Genomic DNA, 25348 nt, shown 5'->3' with positions numbered 1-25348 from the left:
GAGCATATTTATTTATTTCATCTGCTTCTGTTGCGCAATATTATTTATATTCATACTATTTTTTGAGTAGCTCATTTAGGGGTAGATTCATAAAACTCCTGCGAGTATGGAATCCCTCTTTTCAAATCCAGATTCTCCAGCCAACGTGACAATGTTCTTGTAGTGCCATCTAGCAGTTCAACTATGCAACAAGTACAGGTGTATCGTGGTAAAGAACAGGTAGAACGAAGCAAGCTGGGGCCTCTCGCAGGAATAAATCTTACGAGCTTTGCTTCTGGTCCAAGGTAAGGAAGTTCTACTTTCCTTGAATATATTTAAACAATCAGACCAATTCGGAGATATATAGTGTACTATATTATGCAACCACCCCTATGATTTTCATTATTATTTAACAGAATAAAATTTATTTTATCGTGGTTGTCACAGATCAGAAGTATTGATCAGATAAGAAGTCTTGTATTATATTGTATTTCTTTGTACTTTCTTCTATTTTAGCATTATTTCTATTATCTAATATTTTTCATATATTTTTTCTTGTAAGTTTTCAGGGTAGGGTCCAATTTTTTCGGATACAATCTTACAGATTTTATTGATAAAGACGTATTCGATGGAAATAATACAAAATACCTTAATCCATCTTGGCTTATACAACATGGAGAGCGAGGTGTTCATATGAGGAAAGTAAATTAATTCAAGCTGAGTAACATGTGATATCTTTAATCGTATATTTCCTCAAACTTTTCCGTGTTATTATGTAGTATTATTAGTTATCATACCTGACCTGTTTGATGTGTAATCCATTGTTTATTGAAGGCAGGTTTGCAACACGGTGTAACAGTCTCGCATTTTTGGTGACTAATGCGTGATTATAACACGAATGACGTGATTCACGGATTATAATGACGAGGAAAATTTTGAAATGTTTCTTATTAATAGGGAATGGGAGTATTTTAATTACTTAGATGTTTCTAATGGAGCATATTATAAAACAGAATGTTTCCTACCTCCTTCTGTACTTTAACACCTTGAACGCCACGTCACCCATACATGGGTGACAGAGCTTTTCCGAGAAAAATGTTAATGAAAACAAATCTGGAGAAAATTCGTAAATTTTCATGAGAATCAAAAATAATACGACAAATATTAAGTTCTATAGTTTCTGCAGACCTTTCCATGTGAATCAGTCTGGCAATCAACGTGTTAATGTCGCTTTTATTGACAAGACATTGATAAACATGCACTACAAGAATATAAACCATCACTCAACTAAATTATGTACATGAAACTATCTACACGGAGAGCATTGGAATCCTAAATAATTTGCTTACCTTTAGCGATAGAAAAAAAAGTGTCGAACGTGAATGAGAAAAATGAAATCATCGTAGGACTATTATTGCGCGTTAAAGAGGTGCAATCGCCGCGAGTCCATTGGCATTTGCTGGTGGTCCAATTAGCGTAGCATCCGATAAACGAACGCGCGACGGGGTGGCTGCGCAATTGCTGGTAGGCAGCCATATAAATTTCTTAGTAGCAACCGGTAAGCCGGTCGGTGGACGACCAGGCTAACTGTGCTGTACACGCCAAGCTGACTTTCTTGCGTGGTCAGCGAACAGGCGCGCTCACTAAAGGGTATTAAACGCCTTCTTCGTAGACTGGCCGATGATTGCACCAACGACAGTTACTATCTGGAAACTGCCGCCTTCCGTCAAACGGCAAGTAGCAGAGAGTGACTATACAGTTAACCCTTTGACTGCGAGAATATTTTTGCTAGAAATTCTAAGGGGCGCGTCACTCAAACAGGGTCGAGATCGTATTTTAAGCGTCTTACTTAAGTGGCGAAATTTTCAAAATTCAAACAATTTTTGAAGAAAACCTTATAGAGGATGACAAGACGAAACTTTCTTTATATTTATAGTTTATTCAAGCGATGTTTAGTTTTAAAAATGAACAGTGAAAGCTTGGAAGTTCTTTCTCCTGAAATTTAATTATGTTATAAAATATAAATTGTTGCAACTCGGCTGAATGTCATCGGAATGGTTTCGAATTTTCATTACTGTATATTAATATTTAATTGCTAATGAGCAAATCAATTTTACATAGTGTGAGTCATTTTTATTTTCTAGCAGGCAACATACGAATATGTATGTTTAATAGAAAACATTGTCAAAATCGTTTATATACTCATGTATCGTACTAGCAGATCTTTTGAGAAATACATAAATTTACAGGTTCGCGTGGGAATATTTGACTTTCGGCCAATGCTCGTTCTTCTGTCCATTGCTTATTGTTAGCCAGGTATTTCAGACTAATCTGCCAATAGCTTTTCGTTATGCTCCAACCACCGAAGATGTTTGGATTTTAGTTTGCGTTTCGACACCTGCGATACATTGTCGCGTTTTCGTGATCGGTGATGTTGTAGCATTCGAATGCTTTAGGTAATTTCTCGTTAAGCTTCGATATCGTCAATTAGATTTTTCGTGAACGATTTTACTTAAAGGTACGTGCATAATATTAATTTTACCTCTTCAAATTAATTCCATTTCAAATTTTCCTACTCTTAAAATGTTTTCATGATTGTAAAATCATTATTTTCTTTTTATGGAAGAGGAATTCTCTTTACTCTATGTTTATTCTTATTTATAGAGCAATAAATCTTATGCAGAATGGAAGAAGACGTGAATTCCTTCGATGAGTATAAATCTGCACAACCAGTACACAGGAAATCTCGGAAGTCGCACACGTGGAAATACTTTACAAGTAGTAAGTAAAGATGTTTGAGTGAAAATTTATTGAACTATAATTGGTTACGTATCCACCCAATTTACATTTATGTTTTTAGTTTGGTATAGGATCAAAGCAGAGATTAATGGGACTAAATACGAGGATTCAAGTAAGGGGAGTCACGATTTCTGTAAGTTTCGTATATTTTATATAAATTATTCATTTAAAAAAATACTCTTAAAACAATAATAATTCGTATAATGGGATTATAAATAACAATTTTGTAATCGTCCGATGTTAACAACATTTCCATATTACAGAGTCCTTTTTTACTTACATAAGGTAACAAGATGATAAATCATTTTAAATTACAGGCAAACATTTAGTCCTCTTAAAAATAAAAAAATTAATGAATTATTCAGTGAAGCTTAGAATTATTTTCAATTAGAGTTGACTACATCCTTATTTCGATAACTTTTTTTGCAGAACGATATGGATAAATTATCGACGGTGTTACCACTAGAGGTCTACGTTTTGCAGTCATTTGACCATCCTTGTTTCACATTTTGTAACGTAAAGCGTAGAACAAGGATAGTTAAATGCTGGTTGCTCAGGCCTGAAATGATAATGCACTAACGTCGATAAGTTAGCCATGGAGATCTGCAAACAGAATTTATCCGGATGAAAATATCTGTTTCGAGTTATTGTTTTATCTACAGTTGAATATTGATATGAAAAATATAACAAGTAAATATTCGTATTTAATAGTATAATATATATATTTATTTCAAGAATGAACATTTTATCCACTTTGTACTTTACTTTACTAATAAATATACTCCGATATCTTGTTCTGAAAACAGGTTCGATATAAAAGGTTTTCTAAAAGGATCTCTTGGATTTGGTTCTTTAATAAAATACAAATAGTGAAATAAAGAAATAAAATTTATTGAAACATAAACGTTTTCAATTGCCAAATACAGTCCACCTCAGAAACTTGACGATATATGTAGATTTCAAACTACAAATTCTTAACATAGGTTGCGTATAAGTTAGTTATACAGTCGTTCTTCGATGAAATCATTGTTGTGTTGTTTTCTTCGAGTACTCACCGAGGCTATTGATTTTTGTTTGAATTTAATTTCTACAGTGAGCAAAATGGGTCATGGAATTTTGAATTGGCACCTAGTCAAGGGATACGTACGAACAAACTAAATATATAATATACTTTCAGTCCTTTAAGAAAACAACTTGCGATATACCAAGTTCAGACATGGAAACTTTGGATTAACTATGGTGAACAAACAAAAATTTGTACCTATTACAATTTTTAAAGTGTTTGCTGAAAAGTTATGAGTGACGTGGAGGAATTCTGACTCTTACAATTTCCTTTGTGTGGATGCCACCGGGTGCAGTACAACCCTATACCTCGATTATTGCATGGTAGCCTCGCTCGGTGCATGGCGTCGATAAGTAGAGGGGATGGTTGCTAAGCAACAAGTGAAATTGGTGTACTGGTGGGAATACGCTGTGTAGGGTAACTATACTTTTGATTGGTTACCTTGATAATTGTAGAACCCTTTAGACCAACAATCTGCACTAATCAAGGTGTGTAGCTTCTTCTTCGGTTTGGTGTTCTGAAGTGTAAAGTTATGAAACATATAGTATTTAAGGGGGCATTTCACTGTGAACGCACAAAAAAAGCATATTTTCAATAATTTCTATTTCAGGAATTATTGCATAAAATTGAATGAATGTTTTTTCCCCCTAAAGGTACGATTAAGGAAAGTAAATAAAAAATTTTTTTTTGGTAAAAAATATTTCGTCATTTATTTACAAAATAATATGCATGTGTGTAAAAAAAAAGTTATCCGCTGGCGCAGGTGATTTTGGCTCTCCTGGTAATCTGAAACAGAGAATCGAAAAAGTTTATTGAATTATGTCGTCACACCTATCGGCGGAACCTCTAAGTAGTTGATGTTTGGATTTTTACTTACAATTTCACCTGATTTACGGTACAAAAAAAGTGTTTTTTTTTCCTCTCTTTCACAAGAAACGCTGCCATTTTGTTTATTTTTGATGAAATAAATAAGTGGAGGTTCCGACCATAGGTGTGACAACATAGTTTAATAAACTTTTTCGATTTTCTGTTTCAGATTACCAGGAGTGCTAAAATCACCTGCGGATAACTTTTTTTTTGCACACATGCATATTATTCTGTAAATAAATGACGAAATATTTTTTACCAAAAAGAAATTTTTTACTTTCCTTAATCGTATCTTTAAGGGAAAAAAACATTCATTCAATTTTATGCAATAGTTCCTGAGAACAAAATTATTGAAAATATGCTTTTTTTGTGCGTTTACAGTGAAATGCCCCCTTAAAGGATATTGCTTTTTACAGATGATGTATTAATTTTCTGATCAGAGATAGATTAAATTTCTGAGATAGATCAAAAATTCCTAGAAATACAGTACTTATGGAAATGACAACATTCAAATATCATTTTAACAGAAAAGTAAATTATGTAGTCAATTATCCTCGCGATAGTTTATTCTGAGGTTGAACATTCTGAAGATGCGGGATGGGTAAATGAAAAATGAATATAAATAGAATTTACACCTCGAATTGAATAAAATAAAATTTCCATTAATATTGTCTAAAGATTGCGATGTTCTTAAAAGTAGTTCCAGATCCATTTCTCTAAGTTTCTTTTCCTCTGTTACAAAGGCTAGTCACATTCGATTCGCTTGGAGGTATGGAACTTTGCCGATGTACCATTTATCACCATCGAAACAAAGTTTTACCATTAATTTCCACCGGGATGCGTAATTATCTTGCCTTCAAGAATGGGAACAAAAAGGCGAGAATCGTTTTGATACCTAAGCATCTGCCGCAGCGCGAAGTAAAAGACAAAAGGTTTAATTGTATGTTTAATTATTTATTTGTATCTTACAGAAAACATAAATCGTGTTAGTATCAGATAAATATTTAGATACTTATGTTTTTACTGTATTATCTATGTCCTATTTTACCTCGATAGCCTTTATGATTAGCATATTACACGCAAATCGATCTTTAATTAGACTTTTCGGAGGATACGTACGCATTATAAAATAGTGAGTCGATTACTTGTTTCGAGTAAAATAGATATATCTATTACAATGAATGTCTATTAAATATGGGATATGCCTGACACACAACAGAAAATTCTTGTTTGTAAATTCAAAATTTACTCTATCGTTTGTTCGTTAGTTTCGTCAAATGTGGGAAGTTTTACAAAGTCTCAGCAATTTTCAGTATAGCAAGAAAAGTGGAGAGATAGATGGAGTTTATCCCTGGAGGTTTTAGGCATTGGCTCGCTTTGTATTTCAAAAGCATACACTCGAGATGTGTTTTAATCTCTGCTGCGAACTTCTATCGTACTCAACGACAATAACCCCATGTGTACTCTATGCAGCCAAGACTTGAGTCGACACTTTATTACTTTCATCGTCCGAAGAAGTGTTTGCAATTAACGTTGTGACAGACGCGGAATGTTAATTTGGCAAAGTTGCTAACACGTACCGCGTGTCGTCGCTTTATTTTTCGTTTCACTAACGTGATTACTATTTCCCAAAAACAACCAAACACTCGCGTTTCCCTTTGTTTAGACTTTTAATTACTTTTTAGGATAGTATAAGTTTCCACCTCTGGCTTGAGATTTCTTTAGTGTACAAAAATGTTATCTAGAACAAACACATTTTTCATATTTTATGAGGATTTTATACTCATGAAATGTAATACCAAGGAACCTTTATCCTTAACGTTTATATTTTTATATTTAGATTTGTCGAAGCTGCAGGTTAGTCCATTCACGTTGAAGTAAACATTGTTTACTAAACAAAAATTTTTTTAAACGTAGCGGCGTCTAGTGGCCTGGATCGCCTCTAATTTTGATCAGATTACATTACTTTAATGATGATCTTCATTTCTACTAAGCTTCATTCGAAAACTCGAGTTTGCGAACTTCCCGTATCAGTCTTAATTCCAACATTTGAACTACTTTGTCTTATTATACGCTGTTACACACTTAAAGATTTACACGAAGTTTTAGTTATAGAAAGTTTATTGCTTTCCAAGGGTAGGACGATAAACGATGTAACATTGATTTTTCGACAAAGATAAAATCCTCACGAAGGGGATGAAAGCGTAGAAAGACATTGTGCATCGCGTCACCGGAAATTGACGGATGAAACGACTAAAATGGATTGCACGTATATAGTCTTCGTTCAGACATTGTCCGGCGGCGTAAAAAAAAATGAGTCAAAATTGCGGATGTTGGACGCATTTACTGGACAGGTGAAATTTTCACGCGTGCTTTTTCCTCGATGGATATTCGTAACGCAGAAAACTGTAATTTGAGAGCTATTGAAAAATTGACGTCGCTACTGATACGTGATAACAAAATAGAGTTAGTACTTATTCGCAGCGAAGAGGATTGGAGAGTGCAAAAGGTAAATGGGAAATTGTAAACTGTCAAACGTTAGAATTGGCAGGTTATTATCGGGAGCTTTAGGTACTCACCGTTTAAAAAAATACACCCTGTGAAGGAAAGGCAATAGGAGTAATTGCTGGAAAATTTTTGTTGTAGGTACTTCAAACAAACGCATCGTTTCGTTGTATAATTTTGAAGATAAATGAATAAGCGTAGAAAGAAATTGAGAAAGATTATTATACATGTATATATTTATACGTACATCAACATATTTATACAAACATACACTTGGGAACATCAAACCTACCATTTAATTTAAATAAATTTCTTCAATAGACACAGAGGGTACGAATATTTATGGGACTGAGATACATTTAAATACTCGCTTATTAGGAAATTAAAAAATGTATGATATCGTGCTCCTCAGATCGGCTGTTAAATCTACTTGATAACATTACTGTCTGGCATTAGATACCTTTACTCGAATCTGCTTGTCTCGAATTGTCTCCGAGGCAATCCTTTTCGATACCACATTCCGCTTGCTGATCCTCAACTGGATTTGTCTGACTCTGATTGCTTTAGAGACAATCCTTCCTCCCGATACAGCGTTCCCTTCGCTGAGAAATTACTTCCAGATTTCTGTCATCATCTACTAGTAAGATATTGCATCCGGAACACTCTAACTCGAACTGCTCCCGGTCGCTGGCCTCACCATGGGCTATTTTAGGTTGAGATTGCGACCGATGCCATCTCAACCGATGACCACCCTGACTTCGATCCCTGCCTTATCGCGGGATATCCTTTTTGAACGACCTTTTCCGAAGACTGCCAGCGAACATTTTCGAACCCCAAGCGAAACCACTGCTCGCTATAATTCTGTAATTCCTCCCAGCTGAAAATATCTCGTGGAATCCTCCCTTTCAACTCCGGTTAAGGCATATTCCTGGAGGAAGAAGCAGAATCTATCGATTGTTTCCTTCTGTTCTTCCTTACATCATATTCCAACAGTGACATTCTCATACCAACTGTCAACACAACGAACGGTTCTCCAGACTATTTCGTTCGACGATTTCACAGCCTTTTCAGCAAATTTGACGCATAGCGGTCCGCTTTGCGCTCAGCCGTGCTTTCAACTGTCCTTGTGGTTCTTTTTGAGTAAACCTCTGCTGCAGGTTTCCGAATATGTCCTCTTTTCCGCGAAACCATCAGATCTCCACTACGTCTTCTTACTTTGACGTTACTTACATTAGAATACAATATCTATTTCTGAAACTCGCTCACTTTTATATCTGCGAGGAACAATGGCGCTATGTACAATAATTACTATACCACAACTCTCATTCTAAGAATTGGAGACATTGCACATGCAGCCAATACTATTTCCAATGCATATAATTTAAAATTATAACAGTGAACAGTGATTAAAAATATCTTTACTCGACGAACGGTAAAATACAAATTAATGCCTCGTTGTATTTCAGATGAAATGTCACATTTAAAAGCAACAAATATCAACAGCACGTAATTATTCGTTTCTACCGAGTGTTTCCTTTCTTCTAGTTATTATAAGATGGCACGAGTCATCTCCGACCTCTTGCTTTATAATTCCAGCTTCATTAATTGCACCATCCCTTGTCCCTTCATTGAAAACAGTTACGGTAGTTGTCTGATGCAGACAAAGAGGAAGAGATATTAGAAGGAAGTTTAAAGGACTTATTTATACGAAAATTGTCATCTCGTGCTTATGTTCATATTAATTTCTGCGAAAAAGATTTCAACTTCTTATTTTGTATTTAGTTAAATACATAGTCATATCATCATTATTAAGTATCTCCGCCACATTGAGTTACAGATGCAATGTGATGAAATATGTTTACAGTATGTACATTGTATATGCATATTTATGGATACGTATATATGTATGTATTCAGTATCGAGTTCGTCAGACTTCGTGACCTCAAATCAGTAGTATATGTATAACCTGTGAACGGTATGATGGTTATGCATATCGATAGAAGACTCAATTTTGTGACCACACGCTTATTTCGCGTCATCGTGAACCAATCGGTTTTCAACGAGTGGAACTTGAAGTTAAAAATAAATGCATTTTCTAGTATTCGCAAAAAAATAATAAGAATATCGAAACCTGTGCCTCCAAAATCACGTTTCGATCACTGGGTAGTAAAGGAGATTGGCTTATAAATGGAACTGACCAGCCATGGTCCGGAACCTTATGTAGCAGTGGGAAAGTTTCACGATAAGAATCAAAATATTATCTAGGATGATATGTGAGTAATAAATTCAATATTTCTTAATATAATGGTAATAGAAATGTTTTTCATAACGAGTTTAAAAGCGTTTATGAATATCAATATGGAAAACAGAAGACGCTTATCGTTAGGTTCGTTCATTGTTGTTAACTGGCTAGATTAGGGTTCTTAATGAAACTTGCGAACTTCTGTAATATAATTAATTATACTCACGAAGTTGTTGAATTCAAGAAATTAATAGAAATTTCAGCGAGAACCTATTAGTTTTCTTTTAACGAGTTTGAAATTATAAAGAACGATCGCCGTGTTAATTACAGCGAGCGAACCTAATTTGACTTTATAAAACATGAAATATTCAAACTAACTTTTATATTGGTGCTTAGATATGAAAAGGTAATCAGAAAATAATATTAATGACTTCCTATGAACTCTTAATGAAATCTTCGTTTATCAATGATACAACTGTTACTTTCATTCATACTACATTTTTAACCGACTTCGAAAAGGAGGAGTTAAATAACAATTCAAGATAACTTCAATTAAATTCACACAATCCTAACTCATAATGTATAGTTAATGGACTCTATAGCAATTTAAATAATTTTAAAAAGGTGCAATAAAAGGGTTAAGAATTTTATTCATTTATGAATCGTAATACTATTATAATTAATTAAAAATTTTTGTTGCAGTAATAATTACATTATAAATTAAAGAATCATTGCATGAAATATTAATGAAATTATCCTAATTTCATTCCTTGCCGAAGCGTCAAAATCGTTGCATAATTCGTCGGTGATAATTGTGAAGGTAAGGAGGAAGGCAGCAATTTAATTGGTTTCGAACCGGGCGCAGATCTCGTGAAAGCACTTTATTCGCAATAACAGGAAATAGTTCGTCCAACTTTCACAAAGTTTTATTAAATTCTTCAAATGTACTTGCTTCAGGAACACAAACCTCTTGAGAATATTCAAAAAGTCTTATTTATAATTTATTAATAAGATCATATGTAGACTTGATTCGGATTTATTACTTCAGTATCAAATTGTTGGAAAATTATATATATAAAATCATATTATATATAATGCATTTCCATGTTTTTCTAATACTTCTGTGAGCATAGAAACGTAAACTCATGGACATATTTACGTTCCATATATAGTAAATCTATTTATATTCTGGATAAGTTTTAACAAGATATTGTTAAAGGTCATTCTCATTATATTATAACATATACGTCGGAGCGACATTGTATCCATGCGAGAACACAGTGGAACATACTTTCATTCTTTTCATTGGGAATCAGGTGCTGAGTAAAATAGAGACGATACTTCCCGAAGAATTGAGTTTCATAGCCTTCGTTTCAAATATGTACGAAGCAAACTTCCATCAGAACATTGCTGCTAAATAATGCAGCTCGAAACGAGCAAGTTTGATTTTCCAGTATGCACACTTTCGTGCTGAATATTTCTTTTTTGTCGTCACTTCTTCCTTCCGCCATTCCCATCCTGGAAGGGATATGTCCCGAGGGGCATATGGAACCGCTGATTATGTTCACGCTGCACCAGCTTGTGTTGCGAAATATGAAAGATGTAGACATTAGTAATCGGCAGTAAGAATTCCAATTTTCTTTTTCTAGGGGAACGGGGGTGAAGCTTATTTTCAAACTGTGCACGAAATATTCTACTGCGTTTTGTCTAAAAAACAGATTTCTGTGTACCCTCAAAGAATACCCAGTCGAGTTCCGTCAAATATTGGATCTCATTCTCGTTTGTCTTTCCGGTTCTCCCCTTTATGTTCAGCACTTCAGATGCTGATAACGACGTCGCGGGGTGTCGTTTAATCGGGTCGCAGCGGTTCTAGGAACGCACTCCGTTATTCGCAATAATCCACAGACTGGTGGACCGTTTTTCTCCATCTTCCATTCATTTCACCCATAAGTCGTCGGTGTTTCTGCCGTCGTCACAGATGATTATTGCACGGATCTGGAACGCAGTGTTTTTTCGATACAGGCAAGGTAAACATATGCCTGCTGGTATGCGGCGTTTCCCTTCTCGCCGTGCCTTTGCTATCTCTGAATGCATGATCGGGATATCGCGATCGAACGACTAGCAATCGAACTGAAAACTCTCTTCAATATGGCACTTCAATCGTTATCTTTTCTATTTGTGTTTACTGTGTATCTGAAGAGTCTGTTAACTTTACGAAAAACCAGTTGCATGTGGATTTGATGGAATGCAAATAATGGATACGATTGATTGAAACTGAGGAAATGGAATTTGTTTACGCGGTACGATGAATCTAGATTCATAGAATGATACGTACATCGTTTTGGGATTAATAACTTCGTATGAGTATTCTTTCTTTTTGTTTCCGTGAAATTAACACATGCAGCAGAATATTATCTTTCGTTTAATATAGACACTTCTTTCACCTGTTTTATTTATATAAAATATGCAATTACTTTCTCTACATTAATTACGTACCTTTTTGAAATTTTCAAGTTAATATAGATATCGTATCAAATTAAGCTAAAACCAGTTGGAATTATTATTGAGCATTTATATTTTTATTTCCTTAATAAACATTTAAAATTCCCACCGATTGAGCGAAGATTTAAGATTTCAATGTGAAAACTGGAAAAAATTACCAAATGTATTTTAAAGTATACCTAAAATATTCTCAAAAGAAAAAATTAAAACATCGTGATTCTGTAATAAGGAGTGATGATTGCCATGGCCGTACAGGCAAAAAGATTCCAATCGATTTGCAAAAAAAGTGTCGAAGTGTAGATCGCAGAACATTAGGTCAATCGAACGCGGCGACAGTCCTTTGGGAGAACGTGGAATCGGTGTGGCGGAATCTCGTTATGACGAATGTGGTCAGCGACGCGGGACGTGTCGAATTGCACTGATTTTTCAATACGCTCGACGAATGATGCCTGCTCGCTATCAATGAATTTTTTAGGGTGGAAGTTCGTGCTGACGGATGATACGGAAACGAACCGCTTCAGCACGCACAATCGCGTACTTTTCATCGTTTAATTTGCGCAAAAAATATACGAAACGGTGGTCGAATATATGTCAGTTGTGATGGAAATGTTTTAAAAATCTTCGCGTAGAAAAATAACTAAACTAAATGTTCGCGTGATACCATTTTGCTACAATATATTGCGATAAAAAAGAAAACATTTGTGAGCTTGCAATTTTCATCTTAAGTGTTGCAAGGTATTTCCATAAAAATGGATATAGTTTGAAGCTCTATGTATGGAATTCCATAACGGCGCGAGGCCACAGTCGCGATAGCAATGCAAAAAAGAAATATGGGAGCTGCAATAGAAACCCATAACTCATCCACCGTATTCTCCGTATCTGGCACCGATAGATCTTCACCGTTTTTGATCAATATGAAATTGTTTAGATGCGAATACCTTCGGTACTCCTGAGATTGTAAAGAATGCAATCTTGGTTTTATTTGTATATCCGAAAATATTTATACCCAATACGACTCATTTTTACTTTAAAGTTTATTTGATTTTTCAATTTCTTATCTTAAGACAAAAACGTAGCTGAGTAGTTAGGGTAACTGCTTAGGAGAAATGTAACTAATTAAATGTGGTTCATAGAGAGGTTATTACTACAGTAATTTAGCATTATAAATTAATTTAAAGATTGAAGAATTCTTCAGAATTTTGTTGGAATGTTAAAATATTCCATGTCATCATTTTGTATTAGTAAAGGGTATTCACGAACCACTAGCAGAGATATATATGCGGGAGCTACAATTTTGCTTGTAATTAATAGCGGATGGCTTCATATCGCGCCGGATGCAACGGGGTCCCCGACTATGCATTCAACGAATTGATTAACCAGGTTCAAATCCATAGACGAACGTGACGAGATCGTTGACTGTCCTTCATTGTTTGCAATGCTTGGTGGTAATATACTATTTATTTTATGGTTACATTCGAGAATTAGAAATAAGAATAACATATCGGTTCATTAGTTGAAATATGCTTAATGTCTAATCTTAAACGATTAATGAATAAGAACAGATGATTACTTATGATTACAAATTTAAGAGTCAAGAAAGTACAGCATATGCCTTATGCATTTCAAAATAATAACGAATTATTGTTACTAGCCCGTTAAACTATGTTTAAAAACTAAGATCAGTGGAGACGTCATCAATCTACTTCTTTCTTGTATCATACTACAAAATGATAACCTTGCTTACGTATATTTCAGGGTGGTTAAAGATGAAAAAGAGAAAGTTCCATATGCATTTCTTTGACATTTTTTATTTTCCAGAACTATTATTCGCACAGTTGTTGAATTTCGTATGTGTAAAGTGGAGGGTTGACCTTTAAAGTATCACTCTGAAGAATAAAACTTTTTGGCACGTATATCCACCCACGTAGGTGGGTAAATATTGCAGAGACTCGACGTTTTTAACTTTACGAGTAACTTAACACATTCAGTACTTTATTCGCGACTTCTAGACGATATGAACGTAAAAATATCAGTTTTATGGCAAAGTAGAAGTTGTACTATTGGAATGTGTTAGTATTTCTTGTAAATTTAATTTGATCTATCAAGTAACGAAAGTAATCGATACTTGATAATTATGTCGTTTTATTGAAGAGATTTTAATTTAAATTGAAATATAACGTTAAACAATGAGACGACAGTAAAGTTGAGTATTGCCAATATGGATTTAATTGTATTTCTTTTTAGAACGAAATCTCATGTTTAGGTATAAGTAACACTTTACAATAACACTACAGTATAGAAATATTTGGTAAATTTTTCTTCTGTGGCATTGCGACAATTACCTAGAATATAATAATCTGCGTTTAATTAGAAACACAACTGCTGCACCTCTTTTGGGAATTGTGTTGTAGCCACTATATATTCCGTATTACTTTCAAAAAAGGAACATAACGTCAAAATTATGCAACATGGAGTACTGTGAAACAACAAACATTTATCACTCTGGCCACAGGGGCATGGTTGTAATCCCTATGTTATATCGTTTGAGGCATCAGTAGAGTAAACATTTTCCAAAATGTAGACAGTTTAAACGCTTACGGATTCAAATTCAAATAAACAGTCGCGGGATCGATAAACCCACTTGATAAAAACTGGAAGTTTTACTTTTCCTGCTGAGGCACAAAACGTGCACTGAAGTAACATTGAGAGTGCTCGAAATCGTAGAGTGGAACACGGGAGTATTGGTACGCTTTCGTATCAAACATTCGATTCTTACAAAAATGAAGTTACACTGTCATGTTCGGAACACTTCATATGAATAGCATCCAAGTATCAAAACAGGAAAGGGAAGGATTGTTTTTGACATTTTTTTTACCGATTAGTCGATTACGACGTCATTGCTTAACCTCCCTTAGTTTCACTGACCGTGTGCGAAGAGCCGTAGCCTACTGAGTCCTCTCATGGTGGTGTGATGGGTGCCCGTGGCAACAGGTTGCCTAGCAACAGTAAACCTCTTATATCCCTCGTTGGCTACGACGCAGTTGCTGATGCCACCGTTCCTGGCGTTATCATTCTCTTCCTTCTTTCCTTTATCCTGGTCTCGATAACGCTATTTCTCGTTGCGCTCGTAGGAGTTTGCGGCTCTTAACTAAAGACAGATGATTTAGGTTTATCCGATGTTTATAGTGGATTAAGAGGCTTCATTAAAAAAACGGCGTTCCTTTGGTACGCCCTCGAATACCCGAAGAGTGTAAGTTGCAAAAGACTTTTCGATATTCCTTCGTTGCGACATGAAAGCATTACGAAGAGATAGATAATAAGGGATGGTCTCCTTCTTTTCTCGCAATGAGCCTCCAAAGAGACTCCCGGAAATCTCCTGGTCCTGATGGATGTTTCCAATCGGTCATCATTACATTCCCACAAGGATGAGAGTAAGAGTTTGTTGCTACCTGCAGCAAAGGAATTATTTCTTAGAACGAATTTTTGGAAATATTTTAAACGAACAGTGTAACACTATCCATCACGTCGTTGATACTGTGGATCAAAAGTGTACTCGTACACCTAGTTTTTTGAAAGAACATTATATAAACAAGCGGTACGCAAATAAATATTATTTGGATTAATTGGCTCATATGTATATCATTTGAAAATATGACTTCTAAAAATCGTCTTCATACTTTCATTTACGATGAAAAAATATATTTCCTACCATTAGTATTTTGTTATAAAACAAAATTCGAAATTCTTTCTTGGGAAACTCTTTATATAACCGTTAATGTTAAGTAAACTGCGTTTCCGTAAACTGGCAAAAAGTACAATTCCTCTGTTATCTCTTTTCTTGCATTTTCCTATCTAGGAAAGTAAGATTCGCCTAAAGGATCCGTTAGAAATGTATTAATCTGTGTGTCGTGCAAAGGACGACACTCGGCGATAAATCTTCTTGACAGTTGGAATCTTCGCGAAAAACATCGGCCGGCTTGCTGCGAGGATCGTTTATCTCTCGTTATACGAGTCGGAAATAAGATGATTAGCAATAAACGAAAGAACGGGTGTCACACCAGACTTATCCGAGTCTTTGTTACTTGCGTTACTACAACGATACTTGTGTTTAGTGATGCGAACGAGACGAGACGAGACGAGATTTCTACGATCTCGATTTTGATCTCGAAAAATCTCGAAACATGCATATCGATCTCGAATTTTCGACAATTTAAAATATATATGTCCTTATTAATATATTCTTATTAATATATTAAATATTAATAAGAATCACGGTTCAGAATAAGTATTCGTCGAACACAGTAATCGTGAGAAGTTTTTCTATATCGTTACATCTGTTAGCTAAAATAACTAAAAATTAATTTCTGACAATAGCTCCCTTAATTATTAACAATGTTTGTTCAAACAATGATCGAGAATATGACTTTGCTGTAATATTACAGCACGCGGACAGCGGTATTTGTTACTTTTAAATGAAAGAGAAATCGACCTTAGAAAGTCACAAAATTAATTCTTACACTTAATATTTTAGTAGATAATCTAAAAATGCCAGTGCGCCCGCATACGTATTCAGTTACTGCCAAAGAAGCTGATTAAAGACCCAATACCAGGATCGCGATTACAATTCATCTACATTTGACCCAGTTACACTGTAAAGAAGCCAAAGGCAATAATTCACTAAACGAGTTCTTGTAACTCATCGTTAGGATCGTCTGTCCAAATCGATTGCTACATAGCGATTCACGCTTTGTGACGCTTATCGCTGTTAATTTTATCGTGAAATTCGAAAATTGTTACGTGAAGATTTATAATTTCCAACGCGTATTGCAATATGTCGCGTGACACGGAAATGATGGCTGGCAGGCTTAGGATTCCATTTATTTCACCCGTAATAAACGAAACTATGGGAGCAATGAAGGGTCAAAAGGTATTTTCCTTCTCGGCACGTTTCACTGGCTTGCGTGCTGATGCTGGCAATGGGATCAAGCTTCTTACAAGTAGGTGCGTATCCTGGCCGACAGGATTTTAACCTTCCATAACTGTATCGAGAAACGAAAGCAGCACTTCCACGTGGAATCGAACCCTGATCGAGTAGTAGGGAAATATTCATGAATATCCTACCGCAAATGTTTCGTGTTACGCGTTGCATAGCAATGATTGAAAGGATCGAATACGGCGTATCCCTCGAGTACTATGTACTTGTTTGAGGTTCGATTCTTCCAAATAACGAAATACTTGAAAGTACATTTCCGAGGACTGCAGGTACGCATTCTTTTGGACAAATATAATGAAGTGATTATTTAATGAAATTGGTTTAAAATCACACTCCTCTATCAATGGCAGCACGTGATCAACAACAAAATGCAATATTCGAGATCCATAACATAAGTAGGTAGCCAGATTGTATCGCGCTGGTAAACCACTAAATCCTGAGAAACTACCCACTAGAATTTTCAAGCATTATAATTCCCATAGGGTAGAATGAGGTAATCCCAACCACTTTTTAATATAGAGATTAAGTCCTTAATTCCTAACCTTCTGAATAAACCCTGGTTTTGTAATTGATACAAATGTGGGCCCTTGGGAGGAACGTACTGAAAGCAAAAACATGTTAAACTGCATTTGAAAGGAGATGAGCAGGTTATAACCTAACATTCGTATAGAATGCACTTTATATTTAACACTGACAAGTATTTAATTAAATAAAGCATGTTTCTTTTGAAAACGTCTTCTATATCTAACATAGTCTTAAAGCAGAGAGAGAACAAGAAATTGTTAGAAGTGTTTATTCAACGAATTATTAGTTATCAAACAATTTACAAAGTTTTCTGCCTCAAAATCATGGCATTTATTTATAAGGCTTCAATTGGTAGTCGGTTGAGCTTCATCTAGAATGATTACTTTAATATCAAGACGTTTCTTATCAGAATCGTATATAGAAATCTTGACGTATCTGCCAATATATTCTTTTCTACTGCAGTCACATTTCCGATACGTCGTAATTCTTTAACGAAGATACAAACGTGAATCGATAGAAAAGAGTTTCATATATGCTGACGCGACATACTCGTTCACGTCGATTTCATATGCTTCTCTCTTTCCGAACTTATTTCTGCGAAAATATCGCATTCCTATCAGATAATGTTTGTGCATTGAATACGTTATCATTTATTAATTGATTTCTTACTTTTCTTTCTTAATAAATAAATTTGTAATGCAATATATAGTGGTGGACAAAAGAAAGTTTGAAAGGTTAGTGTTATCACATATGTCAATTAATGAGTATACACTTTCTCTTTACCTCAGAGTGTCAGGTCAAGAAACATTAGGTACAAGAAATGCCATAAGCAGCATAATATTCAATTATTTGTTTCTCTGTAACTTTAAAAAGAAAGTGCGTCAAGTGATTCAGATAAAATTGTCTTGAATAAACACCAGATGTTATATTTAAGGAACACCACGAAGGCGGTCTAAGATCGTTTATACAGTCTTACACGTAACTGCCCACTTACACCACAAATGTCTTCCTTGGTTTTTGTCACAGCCGAGAATAATATCTCCATCGGTGCTATTAATATCGTTAGGTCGAGAGGAAGAGATTCGCGAGACGGCTTTAACTCCGCAATTTATTGAGCAGACTGTCGCGAGCCTCCGTTCTTTCCTGGTTTTTATATTATCAAAAGAATCAGGATATAAGGAGGAAGGAAGTCGTTCGAACTTCGAGAGAGTTGTTTGAGTTTCAGATAGTCACGGGAAAAAGGAGAAGAAACGGGCGAGGCTTTTTTTCTGTAAAAATGTGTGCTTAATGCAAATTAAGAATGACGAATATTACGCTTTAATTCAATGCATAAGTTTCATTCTAGAACAGATTTTATTTCTTGTTATATCTTTCACATTTTAAAAGAAATGCCGAAATGTCCGAAATTATAATGCTGTCTATGATACTGTCTGTACTCAACCGAAATTATGATACTGTACTTGATACTGTCCAAGGTTGCAGATTTTAGATTCTAATTGTCCAACAAATGCCGTTTAAAGAAAATGTAGTAATATTTGAAGTAACACCTTTATGTGGTTAATATAAAGGAATCCATGGCTTCCAGTTGTGTGAAATAAATGATTAATTCTAGCAGTATTACACATTCCAGAGGCACAGTTGAGAATTCAATTTAGATATGAACGTGGCTTGGAGTGGTTGCCATACTTGGTGGTTGACGCGCTGGTTTCAATTACGACAACGACACGTGGATACCTTATACAGAGTATTTCATTTAGAGTCTATGCAATATTTTAATGTTTACGCAATTAATATTCGATTGTCTTCTATATTTAATTATTTTGCACGTCAACAAAGTGACTATCGCCAACATTAAATGTAGCAATGTATGACAAGATTAATTATCCATTTATGGCACTTTTTTGTAACATTGATGTAAAATTATTCGAAAAAGAAGAATCTTCTCTCTCGTTTCAATCAGCAATCAGGAGCCGGATCAAGACACTATCAACAATAAAAGCGTGCTATAAATATATTCCAGGGACGTAACATACGTAGAATAACTTTCTTCACATACGTGTGAGTAGTGAGAGAACACTGTTCTACAATTTTCTATGTCCTGATTTCTGTAAACATCAAAGGAAACACTCGAAAGTTCTTATAAATGTCGACTAAAGTTCATCTGTAAAATGGAACATGCGTGATTTCCTAGCATATTCAAAGGAAGAAGGAAATGCCGAAAACAAGGTTCCCATTGGTACGAATGATAACTAAAGAGACGAAGGATTCTGGTGCCTGTCCAAAACAGATATCCAACACATCCTGTGTGCCGCTTATAACGATTTCCTGCCGCATTTATGCTACCCAAAGTCTTCATTGATCGTGTCTCGTTTCAAATTTCTACGAGAACCGATTGTAAAAGGTTTTTCAAAAGGGACTATAGAATTTTGTTTCTTTAACTCTTTGCATTCCAAGCAATTTGATCTTTTTTTATCAATATTTTAAAATCGTCGCATGAAACAGTTACGAGGAGAAAGATACACAGATGAATGAACTGTGCACATATATACATATCAAGAAATTCATTTATCGTAGCTACTCCAAACAATAATAAAAGTAGTATACTTATAATAGTAGAAATAATTTTAATGGCTGTTCACTAACAAGAACAAATATTTGTATCGATGCAATTTTTTTCCATTTTATCGTTCGCGGAACCGATAAAAGGTTCTTTTTTTAACGATTCCAATTACTTCGTCACTCTCACGTCACTGGAAAGTAGGTCATCCATTAACTCGACGATTCCACTGTTTATAGATTTTACCCTGTTGGTGATGGAGTGTCAAAATATTCAACGAACGTATAACAATAAAATAACGAAAAGTATACTTATCAAACTCAAAGTTATTTTTACGAAATGTTTCCTATTCTATATTTCCAGAAATTCCATAACTCTGTTAATTGCGAATTTTGTTAGCTATTACCAAGCAAAATAGATAAACTTTTTATTGACTTTCAATTTACATTCACTTGAAATTTCTTATCAACGTAATTAGTACTTACGCTTTAGGGTGTGAAATACTCTGAAAAATATTTATATATTCTACGGTAGCCTCCAATCGCAAGTGCGTCGCTCTATTTTGGTAAATTACTGTTGAAAAGAGTTCATCGAAGATTGCATAACATATATCGGACAGAGGTCAACAAGTTTATCGTACTACGAACCGCTATTTTGAAACGAAATCAACCCGTTCATTTCGTTTACCAAAATAATCATTATTTTGGATTATATTTTCAGTGATCAGAATATACGGACCACCTTGTACAGGAGTCAGAAGGGAATAGTAATTTGCGGAAAATAGAACGGCTGGCGAACCCAGTGATGGCGAGTACAGGAAATACCGCTACATGCTCTTACCGAGTTCTACGAGTTCTAATTTAGTTACTCGTTGGTTCTACGAGTTCTAATTGAGTTCTACCCGTCTTGCTTGATTATCCAAGATGATCTTCACGATGTGATTTTGGGTATTACGTTACCGTCGTCATTGTATAATTTTTGTACACAACTTTATTGGTGAAAGATACAAATGTAAACGGAGTGCCTTATTTTCCTACGTACTTTTCTTCATCAGGTAAGGAAGCTTTCTAATCCCCTTAGGAAAAAAAGGAGTTGAGTGCTCTAGCAACCAATTGTACAAGTACAGTTGAACTGCTAAAGCGCGCTGTATCGTTTTTAAATCTTTCCCCACTTAATGCCTCATTCAACGTACCATCTATATGGTAGTCACATGAAATCAAGTCTGAACTACAAGGTTGTTAGTCGAGAGGTATTTAGTATATTTTAGTGAGTTTATCGTGAGTTAAGCTGCTATATGCGATCGTATACACCGCTAACGGACCCTACAATACTATACGATTGAGCGTAATTAAGTTTAAGGTAAATTACGATCCGTTTGCATAGGAAACACGACATATTGAGGATTTCGGATTGCATCGTTGCCATCACCTTTCGTGTACGTTGCGTGGCAGTTTGTACCGCCGGATACTTGTGCAGGTTCCAAGCATGAAAGCTCGTGCTATGCGATCATTTGCCTCGCAGAATGCGCAACCGAACCAACTTGTTCATTTTCTCCAGATCGACGTGAAACACTCGCAATTGAATTGTGATTAATTCGAGTTTCAACTGCAGAATGACGGGACGCGATCGAATCAAAATCAACTCATGACGAGCATTAATCACTATTCGATTATAATCCTCGAAGAAGGTGAACAGTATACCGGGAAGATATTGAAAACCGTAATCCCTATGTATGGATTGGAGAGACGTACAAGTAATGGAAGAGTATTTTTAGAAAGGTATAAGGATCGAAAGGTGTATCAGTCAATAGAGAGGAATAATAGAAGGGATAAATGAAGAGGACGTAAAATTAGTCGCGATGATGAATACAGACTGGAATGAAAGAGTTAAAAAGGAAAGGGAATTGAAAAGAAGAACTGCGATGATAGAGCGGATACCTTAGTTTGGAAAGTGAAGAAAGCGATGAATGATTAGAACGGAGGTGCACGAGAAGGAGAAGAGACAGAGTTAGGGTTCGCCGTGGAGGAGATTATGCCGAATCAGATAAAACTAGAATAAATAAACTATCCTCCATTGCGAACTACGTTCTCTTGATGTTCATTAATATTTTTAACAAACTTGTATTAAATTTTTGTGCTCATTCTCATACGTTTTCCTATATTTATAATTGCCATAAACGCATAAACTTCCGCTGTCTAGTCATTAGTTTGCTATTTACTTCAGTATACTTTTTAAATTTTCTATTGACAGCATCCAATTACAAAAGAATTGCCCTGTACGGAATGTTACAAGAAATCATAATAAGGTGATGCTTTCGAATGCGAAGATTTAAGACCACCAGAGGCACAGACATTATGGACATGTCACTGGAAGATATTTCCAATATCGAATTTGTACAAGAAGAAGGAGTCTGTATTCCACAAGAAAAAGGTATTACTGACTCGGATTATAAAAAGACGAGCAGTAGAATATTGAGAAAATGGGACGAGTAAACGCAAATCCTTTAATGCGATAGCCTACGAGTGGTAGCAGACACGGCCTGTACCATGGGATCTGCTGTTTTTTCTCCTGGCGCAGCTTATATTCGACTGGAGTGTAGTTCTATAGTGAAACGAATTCGTTGAAACTGAATACATTTTCCAGCTCACGAATATTAACGCTAACTTTATGTTCTAGGATATCAATGCAATTATGAATACTGTATTTATGTCCTCGAAACAGTGTCTCTGAGAGTAAAACAACGCTCTGTTTCCCAACTATTCTCTATGGATGGGCCTTATTGTCCCGAACTTAAATCCATCGGGTCTTTATTTCTGGTGTCATTTGAAATGCATTGTCTACAGCAAGTCCATTAACAATATTGAGATACTACGCCAGAGAATTAAACAAGGTTTCCAGGAAATCCGAGTAACACCTGGATCCGTCGGGGGGTTAAGAAGATTAAGAAGGCGGCATCTAAAGATTTACATTCAGATGCAAGGTGGTCGTTTTGAGAACCTCTTGTGAAGGTAAGCAAATGCAGATTGCTGCAATACATAACTTGGTATAGCTGGGAAAGAAATTTTAACAGCGTTAGTTGTGGCGTTCTTAAAAATATTGCACATCTAAAAACTTTTTATATACAAAGTCGATATAACAAGATTTAAAGCGTTTATCAAAAAGGGTTTTAGTATTTATACTTAGCTTATATAGACCAAAATACAAAATAAAAGATGACACATATAAACTTGGTGTTTCAGGTCAGATTTTGCTAATTCACCAGTAAATCATTTGAGCAACTTTTTCGTACTTCGATCTTTATTGAATGCGTGCACTGTGCTGTGAATGAAAGTTCGTATCGTAACGCTTTGTATTATATCGTAACAGCCCTCTATTCGTGAATAGTTCACTGCAGGCATTTAAAAAAAGAAAATCCATGTTGCATAGGAAATCCGTGGAAAAATAACTCGGACCAGATTTTCGTTAAATAGTATGTCTGGTCGAGCATGAAGAGGATACGCGGGAAAAGGTAACCCTTTTATCAGAGAAGTGCGCGTATCTCGGTGAGTAGCGTGGTAAACGGTAAAAACGACAACTTGGAACTCGTCACCTCGGAAACCAGCTTTCAGCGTCTTATGCATCAGAGCCTCACAGGTTGGAGCATACTTCACCGAGCGTGTTATGCAGTCAATGATACAGTTAAGAGTTTCGCTGTAAACCGCGGTGAAACCTCAAAGAACATTGTTTTTCCCCAAACATGGTGGTGTTTTAACATGGTGCGTTATATTCTGCTACTAATACATGCACAAGTTATAGAATAAAGAATAAATATAAGAGAGGAATATGATTTTTCATATAAACTACGAAACGATTCTCGAGAAAACTAGTATTCTACAATTTACGTAAATGTTGTAATTTGTATAATTTAATTAGACATATCGGATCCTCAATAGCGTGAATTACACGAGGAACATATGTTTAACACAAAACAAATTCAGAATCTCGGAGATTAAAGCAGCTAGCACCGTATCACTACGTATATTTACGCCTACACTCAAATGCAAGTAGAAATAACAAGTTATAGTCAGACACGCCAGTCAAGCTATGCCGAATCCCACGCGTAATGGACGAATTTTCAAATTCAATTTTTATCAAATTATAAATTTCGAATACATTCAGGAATCTTACCTTACTTACGAGTGGTAAAGCTTACAATAACGTTATAAAAATATTGAAATTGGAAGAACACATTTGACCTTCAACGTATTTGCTCGTAATTATGGTTCGAACTAAATGAACAAGACAAACCGTACCAGTTAATAAAAGATATTTTCGTTTCATCATTCAAATTGTGTTTCGACAAGATACTTTTGTCCATATTACCTAATTACATGTTAATGTAACTGAAATGAATAGGCATAATGTGCTCCGACTTGTAAAACCGCGAGCTTTCGTTCGACCATTATTTCGACCCGCAATAGAGGCTCCAAATTTAATTCCAAGACGCTTGATTGCCGTTCGCGCAGTATTCGCTTCGTTTCATTAAAGCTCCGTAACTAGTTAGCCCATCTTCTTCGTATTTCTCAACGTCTTCCTTCCTCGGTAGAAGAGCACGATTCCCTTGTTTCACCTTGCATGACCCGAAGGTAAGGAGGATCTAATGAGCAGAACCTATCTGCAGCAAAAATAAAAGGTATCTCACGTATATACGGTGGTACGGAAACACGACGATAAGGTTTAATGCTAGTGCAATATTTCTTAAATATTGTTGACTCTTCAACCATCTCTAAGTGTTGTTTATCTCTACGTTGTTGTTAGTTGGGAAAAATCGTGATCAACTGGAAGACGCAATAGTACAAAACATGAATGATATTTATGTGATAATTCACTTCTCTTCGATCTGGTTAGGAGATTTTAATAATAGGTGCAGTATTTAGGCGGATGACGATGAAATCTGCATACTTTGCATATATCCATATTCTACATATTTGCATGTAAGATGTGTATCTACTTACACGACTATTCGTAGATTATTGTTGATACTAGATTAGTTCAAATTCAAATTTATATATTTTAAATAAATTTTTATTAGTTGTACATTTACTAGATATACGTTGACCTCTGGAGTGTTAGTCTTAATAGTGGTGAATAAAAGTGGAGTAGATTACTGTGTGCAGTATGGTGAACGTGTTAAAGAAAACTGGTTCAGTATCAAACTTGAAAGTGTGTGTGTTGCACCAGCTCATGAGTTTGAACCTCTTGACTGCATAACAACGTGCATACTTTTACATGTACGCGACGTAAATGAATCGCTATCAAAGCATCTGGTAAATGCAG

At 35.4% G+C, this 25348-nt stretch overlaps 1 long non-coding RNA gene across 3 annotated transcripts; it reads left to right on the top strand.

The window, feature by feature from the left end:
• Positions 1 to 2690: 2690 nt before the first annotated feature.
• Positions 2691 to 24223, top strand: LOC128883539 (uncharacterized). 3 transcript variants are annotated; one of them, XR_008459039.1, is made up of 5 exons: positions 2691 to 2760; positions 2840 to 2911; positions 20753 to 21281; positions 21386 to 23040; positions 23272 to 24223. It is a non-coding gene; the product is annotated as an uncharacterized LOC128883539 (long non-coding RNA). The 3 variants fall into 3 exon arrangements; XR_008459040.1 differs by having other exon boundaries at positions 20753 to 23040; positions 23272 to 23362; positions 23459 to 24223; XR_008459038.1 differs by having other exon boundaries at positions 20753 to 23040.
• The last annotated feature ends 1125 nt before the right edge of the window (positions 24224 to 25348 follow it).

Source organism: Hylaeus volcanicus, chromosome 1, assembly GCF_026283585.1.
Source record: "Hylaeus volcanicus isolate JK05 chromosome 1, UHH_iyHylVolc1.0_haploid, whole genome shotgun sequence".
In the NCBI taxonomy this organism is placed as follows: Eukaryota; Metazoa; Arthropoda; class Insecta; order Hymenoptera; family Colletidae; genus Hylaeus; species Hylaeus volcanicus.
The sequence above is the reverse complement of the archived record's forward strand: the minus strand, read 5'-3'. Positions and strand labels throughout refer to the sequence as shown.